General features: G+C 44.0%; 1 long non-coding RNA gene across 1 annotated transcript in view; it reads left to right on the top strand.

The window, feature by feature from the left end:
• The window catches only part of LOC129384111 (uncharacterized), a 34,688-nt gene extending 31,588 nt beyond the window's left edge, over positions 1-3,100 (top strand). The window contains exon 3 of the long non-coding RNA XR_008611887.2: positions 2,893-3,100. This is a non-coding gene — a long non-coding RNA (uncharacterized lncRNA). The remainder of the gene's footprint in view (positions 1-2,892) is intronic.
• Positions 3,101-14,476: the final 11,376 nt, after the last annotated feature.

Raw genomic sequence — 14,476 nt, 5'->3', positions numbered from 1 at the left:
TGACTGAAAACAGGCTCTGCACCCACGCATTGCTCCCGAGTGCGAGTAGAAGGCACTCTGCGAGCGTCTAGCATGGTCTGGCTAAGAGCCTATGTTGTGGCCGCCTCTGTGCACGTAGCGTACTATCGCTTCGGCTGAGGCCAAGTTGTTTTGGAAACGCGCAGTCGCCCGTGCATTGGTGCTCTTAAAGTGCAGGAAATATTGTCCGGGAATCGGGGAAATGCTTGGAAATCCGATACTTTCTTCATATAATATAATATAGCTTGGGATGAGTTTGCTATTTTCGACGCCATGTATCTAAAAGCGAATTGTTTTTGTTTGTAATGCCGCATTCACATCTTTCACGCGTTGCCTCTACACGCAGTATTCCTATAAAGTTCAACTACCAAAATGACACGCACTTGTAATTTACTTTTTTTCAGCTGATGCCGTCGGGTCGAGCTCCGTGCCGGAGCTACGGCTGCTTGCCTGGCGCCACAACGTTGAATGAACGCACAAAAAGCCCGGAATGAGCATTTCTATAGAGCGAAGTAAACATTTCGTCAATTACAAGGCGCCTTGCCTCTACATTATGAAAGTGCACGTGAAACAGATTCGATGAGGGCTTGTAAAGATCGTACGCAATCATTTTAACTAAATAAACGATTCTACACTAAGACTGCGTGCAATAGAGCAGCCGAAGGAAAAACAAGAAATACGCACCAATTTGTGCAACTGGCGTAACGCGCGCCAGCTAGCGCTCAGAACGTGCACGCCCAAAACCGAAACAGGAAGGCGTTAATCCCATCCGCTTGGTACGCTATAGCCAATTCGGCCGCTGAGCTCTATGGGAGTGTCCACTCTTGTTGACTGTCTTTCTCTATGGAACTGCTACAAATAGGGAATGGCAAATAGAGTACGGCCGTACAGACCAGGCTCAGGCCGTGATAACGCTTCGCCCATTTCGCTCTGGCGTCTCCGCATTCCTGCGTGTCTTGCCGCCGCAACTAAAGTATGGCCGGTGCGTCGCGTTCTCCTTCGTGACAAATGCAGCACGCGCTTCCTGTTGAGAACGTTTCTGGTACCGAGTCGGAAACGCTTTCGTTTGTCTACTTCGGCGCGTTCGGTGTAAAGATGCAAAATAGGGCTCGAAGATAACACACTATGTACCTGAACTGATCGCTCGAGAATAACACTCCAGACTACAACAAACGTCTGGTTTCCGTGCGCCATCGCGGCTTCACTTGCAGTAATCCGGAGAAAGCGTTTGCCAAGCAGATCGTGCACGGGTAAGTGACTGTGCTGTTGAATTAATTGTAGCTTGTGCAGCTTCGTGAACGGCAGTTTACATGCTTTGAGCGCGTGGGCTGGTCTGCGTCGCACTTGCCTGGTGCGGTGCACGCTTGGGCTCTGAAAGATGGGACAGGAAAGATGTGCTCGGCCGCTCAGCGTTGCGTACTGCACTGCGATCGCTCGTGTTCGAGTACGTACGCGTCGGCATTCTCGCAGCAGCTCAAATCACGCGCGCAACGAGAAAGCACGCCAAGATAGACACTCGTCAGCTTGCGAATGTTGAACGACCGACCCGCCTGGGCGCCTAGACGCAACTGAGAGTTCGCCAGTCGTGCAGGGTTCTCAAACCTTCGCCATTTCCGCATCGCTGCTGTTTACCAGCAGCTGCACGCGTCGTACGCTTAGGCGCTATTTAAAGCGCTGCTAATGAGGAAATTAGACAATTACCAGCCCAGCGGCCTTTCCAAGATTACATTAATACTATATACTCTAGGCATTTGTTGGCAATCTAGTCCAAGTGAAATTTCGTTGCGGTTGGTCTTTTAGCTCTGCGTCACTATAGATGCCGCTACCAGAGTTACTGCTGCTATATGCCTCAGTGGTGGCACGGTTTATCTCAAACACTAACACCTTTGCGTACAAGCTAAGACTTCCTATTAGCCTGTCGCGGTGGTTAAGGCGGTTCCGACGCTGTGCTCCTGAGCATTAAATCTAAGGCTCGATTCTTGGCTTCGGCTGTCCCTTATATATTGCAGTGGGCCGGAATAAAAAAAGAAACACTCTGGTTACTGGGTGCTTGAGAAACTAAAGAACCCCCCTCGTCAAAATCTTACAGCTCCTTCTGCTGCATTGGGACCCTATACCGTATCAGTTGACCTACCAGCTTTATATTACGACGCTGAATATACAAGATAATGCAGTCAATTTTATCATACGCGTATGCATCAATGACCGGCACGCTTAAGCATAGGTGCTTGCGAGCGCGGCTGGGCAGTCAGCAATACTGTGCAACTGATGCACTACTCAGAACATTACAGATGAGAGTTCATTTCGCTTGCAGCTTATAAGATCTTAACACATTAAGCTGCTTACCACGGATCTCACGACGAGCCCAACATCGAAAAACTAGACTGTACCTAAATGGACGGCAGACAAATAATCACGTAAGTAAATGAAAGGATGTAATTGACAAAGCAAGAGAAGTTGCACTATTGTATTTATAGTAGCGCAGGATTGTGAACAACAAAACTTGTGCGATGACAAGTGCATCTGTTTCGTTCGCTGTCCAGAACAAATGACCTTGAGAACCGCCTGAGCGCTGTCAGCGGGGTTTCCTTTCCTTGAGATGGTGTTCAAGAAAGTTGGTATATAAAATGAGCAAGTTTGTTCATTATTCGGTGTACGCGTGCGGAATAATGCATTTATGAGCTATCCAAGTGTAAGTCGGATACGGAATAATCTGAAGTGAAACACTTCTCCGTGCCGATTGGTACCGCGTTCTACTGGAACACTGAAAAGCAAATTTACGTGTGCACCATGTTCAAGAGCATTATTCAACTCCATTTGTGCTTTTTCGTACAACTGCCGCCAATTCTCGCAAATGCCCATTGTGTCTTTCAGCTTTTCCTTTTGGTGCCTCAAGCGTCAAGTCGCAGCGTCTAAGAACTTAGCACTGGAATTGCTTTTTAGGCCATATGTGGATCAATATGTTGCACGAGATATGACAAAGGGCACTCTGAGTGTGGGAGAATGCAAGACCCCTATTAGTACTAAAGACCTTATTTTAAAAAATTTGGTTTCCTGGAATATTTCTGACTTGACGGCTGTGAGCGTCTAAAACAATACACGTTGCCAAAGCGCAGAATTCAGAGAACCGCGCTAATGATAATTGTTTTTAAGTTGATCCATATGTGCTTCGTTTCACAATATTTCACCATAACAGCGAAGGATCCAACATATTAGGCCTTGATTTAGCTCGGCTTGGAAAACAGCAGCGGAGCCCCGCGACTCAGAACTGGTGAGCCTCGATCACCAGTGAGCGTTTTGAGGGGAAGCTTTTTTGTATGACTAGGCGAAACGAAAGCGCGTCTCTCCGCGCCTGTGCGCAGGAAATTATCATCGTCACCAATGGCTCGAGCATCCTCGTCTTCTTCCGCAGCTGGCTCCGTTGTCGCTCATCATTCGAGAGTAGAATTTCACTTTTCTGTCGTCGTAACGGCGAGCCGCATTCACGGGGTCATGAGGCATTGCTTAAAGGGGTCTTGAACCATTCATTGTCTTACGCGACGGATAGAGTTAATTTTGAAGCAATTTAACTTTGAAAAATCCGAAGCGTCAATGGCGGGTGGATGCTGCTAACTACCCCCACCGCGCAAGCTCTAGACACCGAAGGCACGCTACAGCGGCGGACTGCAGGCATTCCGTCACTGACGCCATTCTCTCAGTCGTAGCCGAACCTGTGTGTGCAACCTCATTAACAAACACAAAGACGTAGCCAATAATTGAGAAATACTTTAATGCACCGTCTTGATTAACCCAGGGATAAACACCGGGGCCGCGCGTTTCAGCTTCTCTGGTTAACCATCTTTACACAGTGCTTGGGCGGTGACCTTTTTTTCTGTTTTTAATTTTTGTTTTCGCTGTCTGTAATCTCACAAATCACGAACAGTGGGCTGTAGGCCTATGTCTTGGAAGTCGTATATTATTTAGAACATTTTCGGCTGCGTGCGCAATTAGCCTCAAGCAAATGAACGCACCTTCAACTAAACATGGTCACAAATGAGAGGGCGAACATTCTTTAGGGATATTTCGTTTATAAATAGAACAAGGTTGCCGCAGCACCTGCTGCCATGGAGTTATTCAGGAATAATGACAGTATAGTCACATATAAGTTTGAAAATACACGTATTATATCCCCTCTAGAACACTTGACCTTGCGCAACTCTTTGGCAGTCTCAGGAAGGTTAGGTTTTCGTTGAATATGGTACTGCAATGGGCTTTAACTTTAGATGATAAGTACATTTCAAGGGCACGGGCAAAAAAGCAAAAAAGGATATTTAGATACACCAAGGTGTGTATAGCCATAAGTTATTCGTTCTACGAGATTCAACACGCAATTACAAAACAGAAAGAAAAAAAAACTTCTCCGAACAAATCCTGCAGACCGCACGCACTCTGACATGACTAGGCGAAGTTGCGGTCAGCTGGCAAGACAAAACGGCACGTCTTGACAGGAGACAGCCTGCGGATATTGTGAGCAAATGGGCCCCGTAACCCTCAGCCAAGGCATCGGGAAAACCGCGAAACTGCGCCACCAATGACAACAGTTTCTAACCTTTCAAACGCCGTAAATCTCGCGCTTGGACAGGTGGGTCATAATGATCCATATTAGTGTGCGTTCGGCGGCAGAAGCATTCCGCAACTGGGTTTCGGGAAAGAACCCGCTCTCAGCGGAAAAGCGCTGAGCACGAAAACAGGCGCAAGATAGGAAGAAGGCGTTCGATTTCTGCCGGGAGAAAAAAAAACAAGTAAATAAATTCCGTTCAGTAAAATAACAATGCGCTTGAACCCGTAGATTTGTTGCAGCGATGACGTTCAGACAGCGTTTGTCGTTTTATTGCCCAAATCCTTGTAGAGAACATAGCCTATGAGTGGCCCGTCTGTGGTGGTATGAGGGTACACGAGGGTACGCGAATGCCCTGACTCCTTTAATGTGCTGTCCTGCAGTGCGGTGACGTAGATTCCGTAAAACGCAATTCTGCGGAGACTCCGAAAAAAAAAAACGTAGCTGCAGCAAAAAGTATCATGCTGTGGTGCGCTGGGCGAGTTCATTGAAGCAGAGATGAAAAACAAGACGATCGCACACAAATTGGACGGCGTTAACAATCACATTATTACAGGCTATAGTTTGCTCATTTGTGAGCAATTAAGGAAATATGACGCGCCGTTTCTGGACAGTGTTCTAGCATAGTGGTATGACCGAAGTGAACACTGTATGGCAATGGCAAACCTATGATGGGAATATATGATAACATCGACAACCAGTGCAGAAAAAAGATGGTAATGTTACTCACGGCATCATAGATTCGGCAAGTCTGTTTTAGAGTTTTGGGGCAATCGCTGGTATGGGAGGTTACTTCATTTTACCTGTACTACGCCTCTAAAGTTCCCGACAAGTACTTTGCAAACAAAAAATTAATTGAGCGGTATTCACAATGTCGATAGTTGCTTCACCTCCTTGACAACGGTGCAATCGGAAGGTGGGTCAGGTCTTTGAATTTCCATTTGAAGCGTTGGACGAGGACGAAGCGAAAAACAGTATTTCGGCAGCGCGGACGGGGAATGTGTTTAGGTACTGCAGCGGAAGGCGCGAATATTTCATCTGTTCAACGCCGATTTGGCCCTTTCCTCTTCCTTTTTGGTTTTTTCGCAGTTATCCTCCATGTTGAAAGTGCTGTGAATTCAGGAACACCAACTAAGCAGTAACCGTGATCGTGACTCAACGTTACACGTAGTCAGGTTTCAACAGTATTCATTGCCATGTTCGAAGGTAGTTCCTGAAAAGAACAGCTTAAAACTTCAACTTAAAGGTCAACCTAAAGAACTTAAAAGAACAGAGTGCTTTTGTTGTAATACTCTTTTCTTCGTCGTCGTATTTTTTAGCGCTACTGCTTGTCAAATATGAACTTCGATCAACTCGCGCAATTTCCCTACTTTTACGATTAAAAGTAGATGTTGGCGTTGCCAAGGCTCTTTTAGCATACTCTCATTCACGCAAAGTGGAATCCTTGATACTAATATAATTTAGCAACGTTGACGTAAGTCATTTAGGCGTAAGTCATTTTCTCCTGCCATTACCTTTCGAACAGATCACGACGGCCGTCTTTAAACCATGGAGTGTCGCCTACGACACTGTGCCACAAGATCCCCCCACCCAATGCTTTCGCGTTTTCTTTTTCGCAAGTTTGACTTGTATGTAGTAAGAGAGAGTCTCTCAACATTTCCAAGATAGAAAGTTGTCCATTTATAGTCCAACGAAAAGGGCTTCCTGGTTATCTTTTGCATGTTCTGAATATTTTGTTCATATACCTTTCTTCAATATTTTCTGTGTGCGTTCGGCCAGAGCCAAGCTTGTCATGCCGTATTTGGTTATGCATTCAAAACTAGAAAAATAAACTCCAGAAAAGTTTTACGTTTCTCTTCCTTTAAATTATGGCTCCATATATTTTCGTATTTATTGTGATATCCATATTAGTACGAAACGAAATTATATCAAAGCTTGTTATTTATCTCAATTATTCATACGTTTCTTCAATTTCTTCAGATATTCTTGACGCCTCCTACCACCAGATTCTTCGATAATCCTTTGAAAGGAGGGTTGTACCATTTCATTGTGGGGAAGCCTAGTTGACCCAGCCAACCGACTGTGAGTAAAGAAAGAAAAGGGAATACAAAAAATAACCAGGGGGACAGGACCCGGAACCTCCGCACGGCGGGTGCGATTCTCTACGTGTTGAACTACGCTGCTGCTTTCCACGCATGCACTTCTGCATGGGTTCTTAATCTCACATTCAACGTCTTCGTCCTTGACGCTGATTGGCTGACATTCCTCAGGCAATCCCAGAAAGGTAAATGGGAATCGTGAGCTATATTTGGCGATAGTGTTGAAAAGGAAACTATAATTAGCACAACATACAAGTGTGCTAACAGACTGAGCTTAAATTGACAAGGTTGTAAACTTTAGAGGAAGGTTAGCAGAACACAACGAGCAATGGACCGGGAAATCACAGCCCCGGCGTAGGCAAAGGAAGATGGCAGAAGTAAACATGCGTACAGTGATATTCTAGCTTAGATTAAGAGGAGAGTGAAGTGCGGCAGGTTGTGTAAACCGCATAATAGGTAACCGAAGGCCTAGTACAGCAACAGAAAGTACCCAAAAGGACAGGGAAAAGTGGCAATGCATTCGCGATGCATTAGTGCATTCGACTAAGAAACACGCATAAGATGCAGTTCACTGACGCAAGGTTTCAACGCAACACTGTTGTGGCCAACAACCCTTCATCAAGCAGGGGTTAATAAATTTGCTACTTACACTTAATGAGAGCGATTATGATAACGCAGGTCACTTTTACTGGTTCACAATTATGAAACAACTGCGGATGTTTCCCGTCCTCTCAAGTGTCCGCAGATTCGGAATTCCCAAATAAAACGAACTATTAGGCTGCATTACGCGAAAAAATACGCATGCCATCTACGTTAAACTTACGTGGGAGGGATGTCTTGATAACTACTTAAAAAACGTGAGTTTTTTAGCCTTTAGAGCTCTGAAAGTTCTGAACGAAAATTGTGAACAATAGTTATGTAAGCTCATCGGCTGTCGTCCTGGCACACGATATTATCGCGGGATAACATGAACTGGAAAATAATTGCAGCAAGTGTTCCAGTCATCAAAGGGATGACTTGCGCTAAATAAGGTTTAATAATCAGCACAGCACTGATAATAGCACGAATTATCCTTTATAGTTGTTCGAAGAAATCTAGCTGCCTAAGTTTTTCATTCATTTATCTTAAATATACGCTGCTTATATCTCTAAGTCCTTTGATTGTCCAAATATTACTGTAAAACCCGTATCGATTGACTTTTGTACTATTTACACTTCTTTTTGCTACTTTGCTTGCGCTATTATTCTATACGATAAAACCCCGCTGAACGGTAATCGCTTAAACGAAAATGCCACCTAAACGAAACAACAGCTTTCTGATCGGTTGGTTTTGAATTAGTGCACTAAACAAAAAGATATTTACAAAAGTCCGTTAAGCAGAACCACGTTTTTTTTTCCAAACCCTGGATAAACGGAACAAAAATATCACCGGGTGTGAAACTGAGCGGCCAATCTCAGTCACATCGCGACAGGCATCGCTGTTAGCGTCTTCCCTTTTCGCTTTCGCGTTTTCCTTCCAGTTCTCTACGTGATCGCCAAGACGGCTTCTGCTGGCTTTTGTTGGCAACGTCGTCAGTGTGGCTATACGATGGGGATGACTTGTTGTGGTTTCTTTGTGCTGGCCATATCGGTGAGCTGCGAGTTCGCTTAATTAGCGTTTCCTATGGCAGCCCAGAAACACCTGCACATTGCACTCACGCTGGAGACCAAGATCAAAGCCACCGATGATTTCGGCACTGGCTCCTTCACTAACTTGTTTAATTACTGACGATTTCTTTTTCATCCTGTAATCGCGCTTTGCGCTGCTAGCTCCGGTCAGCGGCGGCGTGCCAACAGAAGCTTTGCACGAAGAAGCCTTCGAATTGCGTGCGCTACATGTGTTATCAACTGTTGTCAATAAATTACATGCCTACTTCAAGAGAGCGTCTTGTCTGCCTTTCAGCTAATTCTCCCTTTGGATGGAGTTCCTGATAGACAGCACTTATTTACCTGATCGTTTGAGGTTCCATTTAATCAGAGTCCAGTCAAAACTAAAAGTTCGCACTTACCTACCCACACCTACCCACACTGACGGAAGAAAATAATCCTAGAAGCTTTCGCTGGAATGAATAAGTACAAACGCCCTTAAATAAACGGAACTGGCTACCAACGCAGCAGGCTTTCGAATAAAATGTGTGGTAACATTCCAGCCACATCTGCAGACACGTTGCATCCGTGGGACGCATTAATGCGTCGGTGATCTCGGGGTCACACTTTCTTAGTCAATGTCGCCCTCACTTTGCTCAGAATGTTCCAACGAGATGGCGCCACAAACCAGTCAAGTAGTAACGTAACTGAATACAAGTATTTTAACCTTTTATTGGAGGCTGTTCCCACAGGCAAGGCACCAGAATATGTTCTCTTGATGAGTTTCAGTATTGAGTACGGACTTTACCGGTAAATATCTTCCGGTAACACTGTATGAGAGACGGCAGGCGTAATTTATTGGTTTAGAGCATTAACACAAAAAGAGGTAGAAGTTCGGCACGTCACTTTTTTCTTTTGAAAGCCCGGCCCAAGGAGACCCACTGACGCAAGGTCTCCTGCAGCAGGGGTGCCACACACGTAGTGCAAAGCAAATTAAATGTACACTTTTTGGTCACATATGACGAGAGGTGTTTGCACAAATGCAAAACGAAGCCAAAGGTGGCTTGGGATGAAGCCAACTTTCAGGCATCTGCCGGGGATTCCCTCTCTATAGCCGAAAAATCTTACGCAAAAGATTTTCTTTCCGTCGATTATGCTGATTATCGACGTTTTGTGCAGATTAAGATAACAAAATACATTTTGGGGTATTTATATGTGCCGTCATTTTAGCATTCTTCTGGGTAATCGTACTACATAGTACAGTAATTACCACCCAAAAACGACATGACCACGAGTGATGCTGTTTTCCGAGTTCTGAAGTAGTTTTCTGTATCCTTTTCCACTTTACAAATATCTGCATTTATTAGCAACAACGGTAAATTGAACAAATGTTCTTCGTTGAACTGTGAACTTTCAGGGAACAGTGCTTCAGTGAACTGCGTTTCAATCATCTGTGCTTTCAAGGCAATACAACAGAGCTGTATAGTGAGTACGAGTGAATTCAGATGTAATAAAATTTAGTAATACTGCGCAAACAGCCCAATATTTCCAGCACAACATTATCTTTTGTTAGTATTGCTTTGTTGGTAGTGAAGCATCGACGGCAGTAAGACTCTCATCCTCGACTATTTCGAGCAGTGATGAGCACGTAGAGATGCCCCGCCCCCCCTTCAGGTATGCTGCACCACAATCCTCATAATATGAGCGCTGACGCGAGAGAAGCGAGTATTTAGGTGTTCAGCGCGCTTATGATCAACGTATATCTTAACATAAAACATGCCATAACCAACGAGATACGGGAGACGTACTTCCGTAGAAGGCTGCCGAATCCGTCGAACGTACCTTTAGCTACTGCGTTCTGATAACCTTGCAGCTTATATGCTCTCAATAACTAAGCATTGCCATCTACCGGACCTTCAACTCATCAATCTTTTCACTAGAATTCTATGCTTACGATCCTGCAGGCACCACTAAAATCCATGAAATTTATATATAAAGGTTAGTTCTTTTCCAAACTTGTCTACTGGCTGATTTAATACAAATAATTTGTCACCCACGCACCAGTCAACTTTAGCGGCGTCCTGCGATTCTTCAAATACCTCATCTTACTCTGTCAATGAGATCATCATGGCTATAATATGCCGCACCTGAATGGTGTCGAACTGACGATCTGTTGTAAGTGCTTGCGGCTTAGTAATTTTCACTCTCCTTCACCTCAGCCAAATAAAATTGTGCTACGCTGTTGCGAACTGTGTGAACTCGCGAGTTCTTAAATAATTATTTTGATGATTTTAGCAATGCGTGATAGCCTCCTGGCTCCAATTCATTCAATAGCCGCCGTGACACTGCACCGATCTGGTTCCAATGCGTTGTGGTATTTACTCTTGAAGGTTTTTCATCGGATATATTCTTGCAGTCCTGCTCCGTTTCTCATTTCTCAGAATAATTTCTCGAACTCTACGTATTATGGACCACTTCGTCTTTATCATTCCCAATTCTGTATCAGTTTCCTTCAGCGATAATATCGCATATCGCATATATCGCATATGATGACATTTCATATATTTTTTTGATGTTTTCTGTGCATTCATGGGATACTTTGGGTTCCCTTAGATTGTAGTGTCCGTGTCAAAATTTTACTGAGCGAAGTACGACAAGAAAAGTTACTAATTCCACAGTCTCGTATATGTATTGCAAGCTGTTCTTGTCTAGTGTATCGGAATAACGTAGTGTTGTACTTTTTACTCGTTGTGATCACAGACTATAATTATCCTGCAGCAGGGTTCGTAAACTTCTGACGCCTAGTGTACATATGATTTCCTTATTCCACCACCTATGTAGTTTGCTTCTTTTCGCTCAGCGTAACATTTTGCTCCTCGCATATCTTTTTGTTGCCGCGACGTGCTTGTCTATTCCAGTTTACCCTTATAGCCATATCCCTCCTTGTCGTACTACCCGCTATAGAGAGAGCGGGTAGCAACATCCACTGAAGGTTGATGTAAAAAAATTATTGTGGCAATGGCATGATACAGCGGCCATGCTTAACCTGTAGACCTGGCAAGTTGTGCACACTGCCACTCCAGTTATCCACAGCATTCCTCGCGCTGCGCGTTGGCAATCTCGGAAGACGGCACTAAAAGCGCTTGGTTAGAAGTGACAGCGACAGATGGCACAACAATATCGCATAGAAGACGGCCCTGGCATGGAGAGGGAGCTAGTAACATCGGGTTTAATCTCTCATACACTCTTAGCACGGTAACGTTTATGTTTTCCTTTATTTGGGAGCAACCTATAACATATAGGTTACGAAGTTACTAAACCAACTTGATATTTGTGTTTTTGTTAATTTCAGTCGCGGCTAGAAGTTCCATGTGTCGAAGTATGCTATTTTAAATGTTACTTCAACGCCAAATGTCTTGTAACATTTAGATTGTAACTTATATAAAGAAAGTTGTAATCCGTGGCTCAGGGGACCCATTGCATATGGATTGGAAGTTTGCTAATTATTGTGTCGCATTGGCGATCCTAATATGAAATTTTCAGCCAGGACGAACGTGCAAAATATGGTGTGCGGCCGCAGGACAGAGGCAGGTTGGGCTCGATTAATATGTTATTGGTGCCAGTCGGAATGTTTGTTTTCGCAATATAAAAAAAGAAGGCTTAAATCTTGCACGAGCGCATGCTCAAGTCAACCAGCAGCAATTCAGTGACCAAGATTATATACTGCACACGTGCCACTATAATGTAAAAGTAAGCCACAGAAACATTAAACATACATCGGAGAATATAGTGGCGAACGATGCTGCGGCATAAATTTCAGTTACGGTTCAGTGTGGTGGAAAGCCTACCGCTACCACTGCAGGCATTTTATGCCGTGGTATAAAACCTGCCTGCAGAAAAACTAAACGCAGATTCAATATGGTGATTATATACATTTGTACCCAATAATGTCTTTTCTTTATTTGAGCATCAACGCTTCCTTTAGTGGCGTTTGTAATCTTCTCCTGAAACACGACACCCTTTGACAGCAGGACGCACATGGAAGGGTGCACGCGTGCGCACACTGGAATACTGTAAAAGCTCGACGACCGACAGAATGAAAGCGTCGAGCAGGCCCAATAACTATTCTGTGGGGGAGAAAAATGTTTTGTACACTGCAACAGATTGTAATATGCCGCCGTGTTTATTTTATTTTTGTCCATTCTAACGCATAATAGGAGGTGGTTCCTAAACTGCAGCAAATGTCGGGTTTCTTAAAGAACGCCAGACACGCACTGCTTTTGCTCGCTCGCTAACACGCGATAATGACGCCGCTACATTCACGTGACAGCGGGCGACCGCCGCTCCAATAAGGTCTCGCAGAGAGATGAACGGGCACTCACAGTATAAGGCCACAATGGCGGCCGGCCAAATGAGCAGAGAGAAAATATACAAATACGAACGAACAGCAACATCTTTAAACTATAGAATATTAGAATCTTGATATACTGTTATGTGACAGTTTGGCGGAACAGTAGCTGGATTATTGTTTTTATTTGCTCTCTGTAGATGGACGCCGTAATCAAACGCGCTTCTGCTTCAGCCAAACGCGAGCGCAGTCATATCACCTCTGCGTTGTGTAGCTCTCAAGAAGCATGCCGGGAAGAGTATCGCCGATGCGGCGTTTTCGAAACGGTCGTGTCGCGCTTTGTTTCATCGCTTTAACCACGTTTATAAACGCCCTCCGATATCGTGGTGTACGCTTACCAAGGGTGTTGTGTGTCTGAGTCGCTCGTGACGCGTGGTACAGTTACCAAAAAGACTCCTAAAGATACGCGAACCGCTGAAAAGAAGCACTGCCGCCGTGGAGCAGCGACATATTGGCGCGCTGCGTGGCGCTGGCCGACGCAAGGAACCGCATTGCCGATGGAATATGGTAAAGGTTCTTTTACGCGAGAGTGGTGAGCATCGCTTATGTTGTGACTGCTGTAACGAATACTGAAGACAGCGATACATATGACCCAGGTAAGCAATGCTTCTTGTTCAATTATTTATTTGCTGGTGTGTGTGTGTATGTGTGTCGTATATTTCACCGCGAATTCATGCTCATGCTTACGCTACTGAGTTTTATTGAAGCACTTCTCGCTCGCTTCATAAGCACGTTTTTTTTTATCTCTATGAGTCACCATGTTGGTTACTCTTAAAGCTCGAGCACATGTTGCACTTTTGTGCGTACGCACAGCATTAGACCTCATACACGGAACCGGTGCGTTGTGCTGATATGATCATATGTTTCAAAGGAATTGTAAAACTATCCTTAATTAAAGAATAATAATTGCACTAGTTCATTTCGTAATCACTTGATATCGCGTTTTCACTGTTAAACTGACACATTCTTTCGGTGTTTTTTGTACTGAAGAGGAGTACGAACTGACTTGGAAATTAATTTGCATGATTAGTTTGAATTGATTAATATATTTTTTTAAATATTTAACCTTGAATTTTCATTGTTACCGAAGTATCCTTGATAGAACATACTTAAATTTTGCGTGTTTAATTATGTATTCTGTAGTAATATTTTATCTGTTTGTAGTTAATTTATGTCTCTTTCATTACATGTTGATAGCTCTTTGCAGTGCGACATAAACAAGTAAATATAAGAGTTTTAGATTACTATTCTGTTCTTGTAGGCTCCACTGGAGACGAGCTGACATACTGGCCACAAACAGACATGATTGTGCTCTCGACAGGGCTGACATTGTCTTCCTTATGATAATATAAAGCTTATATGTATTTCTATTTAGACATATTGTACACGAACCTTCAACATTTATGTCTATTTGCATCATTCCTGGTGCTGCTGTAGCAATAAATGTGTTCTGCCACGCAGAGCTGTGCTCGAAGGTTTTTTTTATTATTACTTCATGGCCGTGAAGAAAAAAAAAAGAGAGCAACCTTGAGCTCCCAAACTGTCCCCGTACAAACGAACATGGCATCTATAGATGCCATAGGTGTCCTGTTAGTGTCACATAGCCTTCTGAGATCCTGATACATTATCGCAGTAAAACACAGCGAAAAGCTTCTATCATGCTTAGATGATAGCCTGTCTAACAAGATCAGCGTGCTTTAACCTTTGAAAGTGAATACTTGTGGTGCCA

The sequence above is a fragment of the Dermacentor andersoni genome, chromosome 9, assembly GCF_023375885.2.
Source record: "Dermacentor andersoni chromosome 9, qqDerAnde1_hic_scaffold, whole genome shotgun sequence".
Taxonomy (NCBI): domain Eukaryota; kingdom Metazoa; phylum Arthropoda; class Arachnida; order Ixodida; family Ixodidae; genus Dermacentor; species Dermacentor andersoni.
This window is presented reverse-complemented; position numbering and strand designations above follow the sequence as displayed.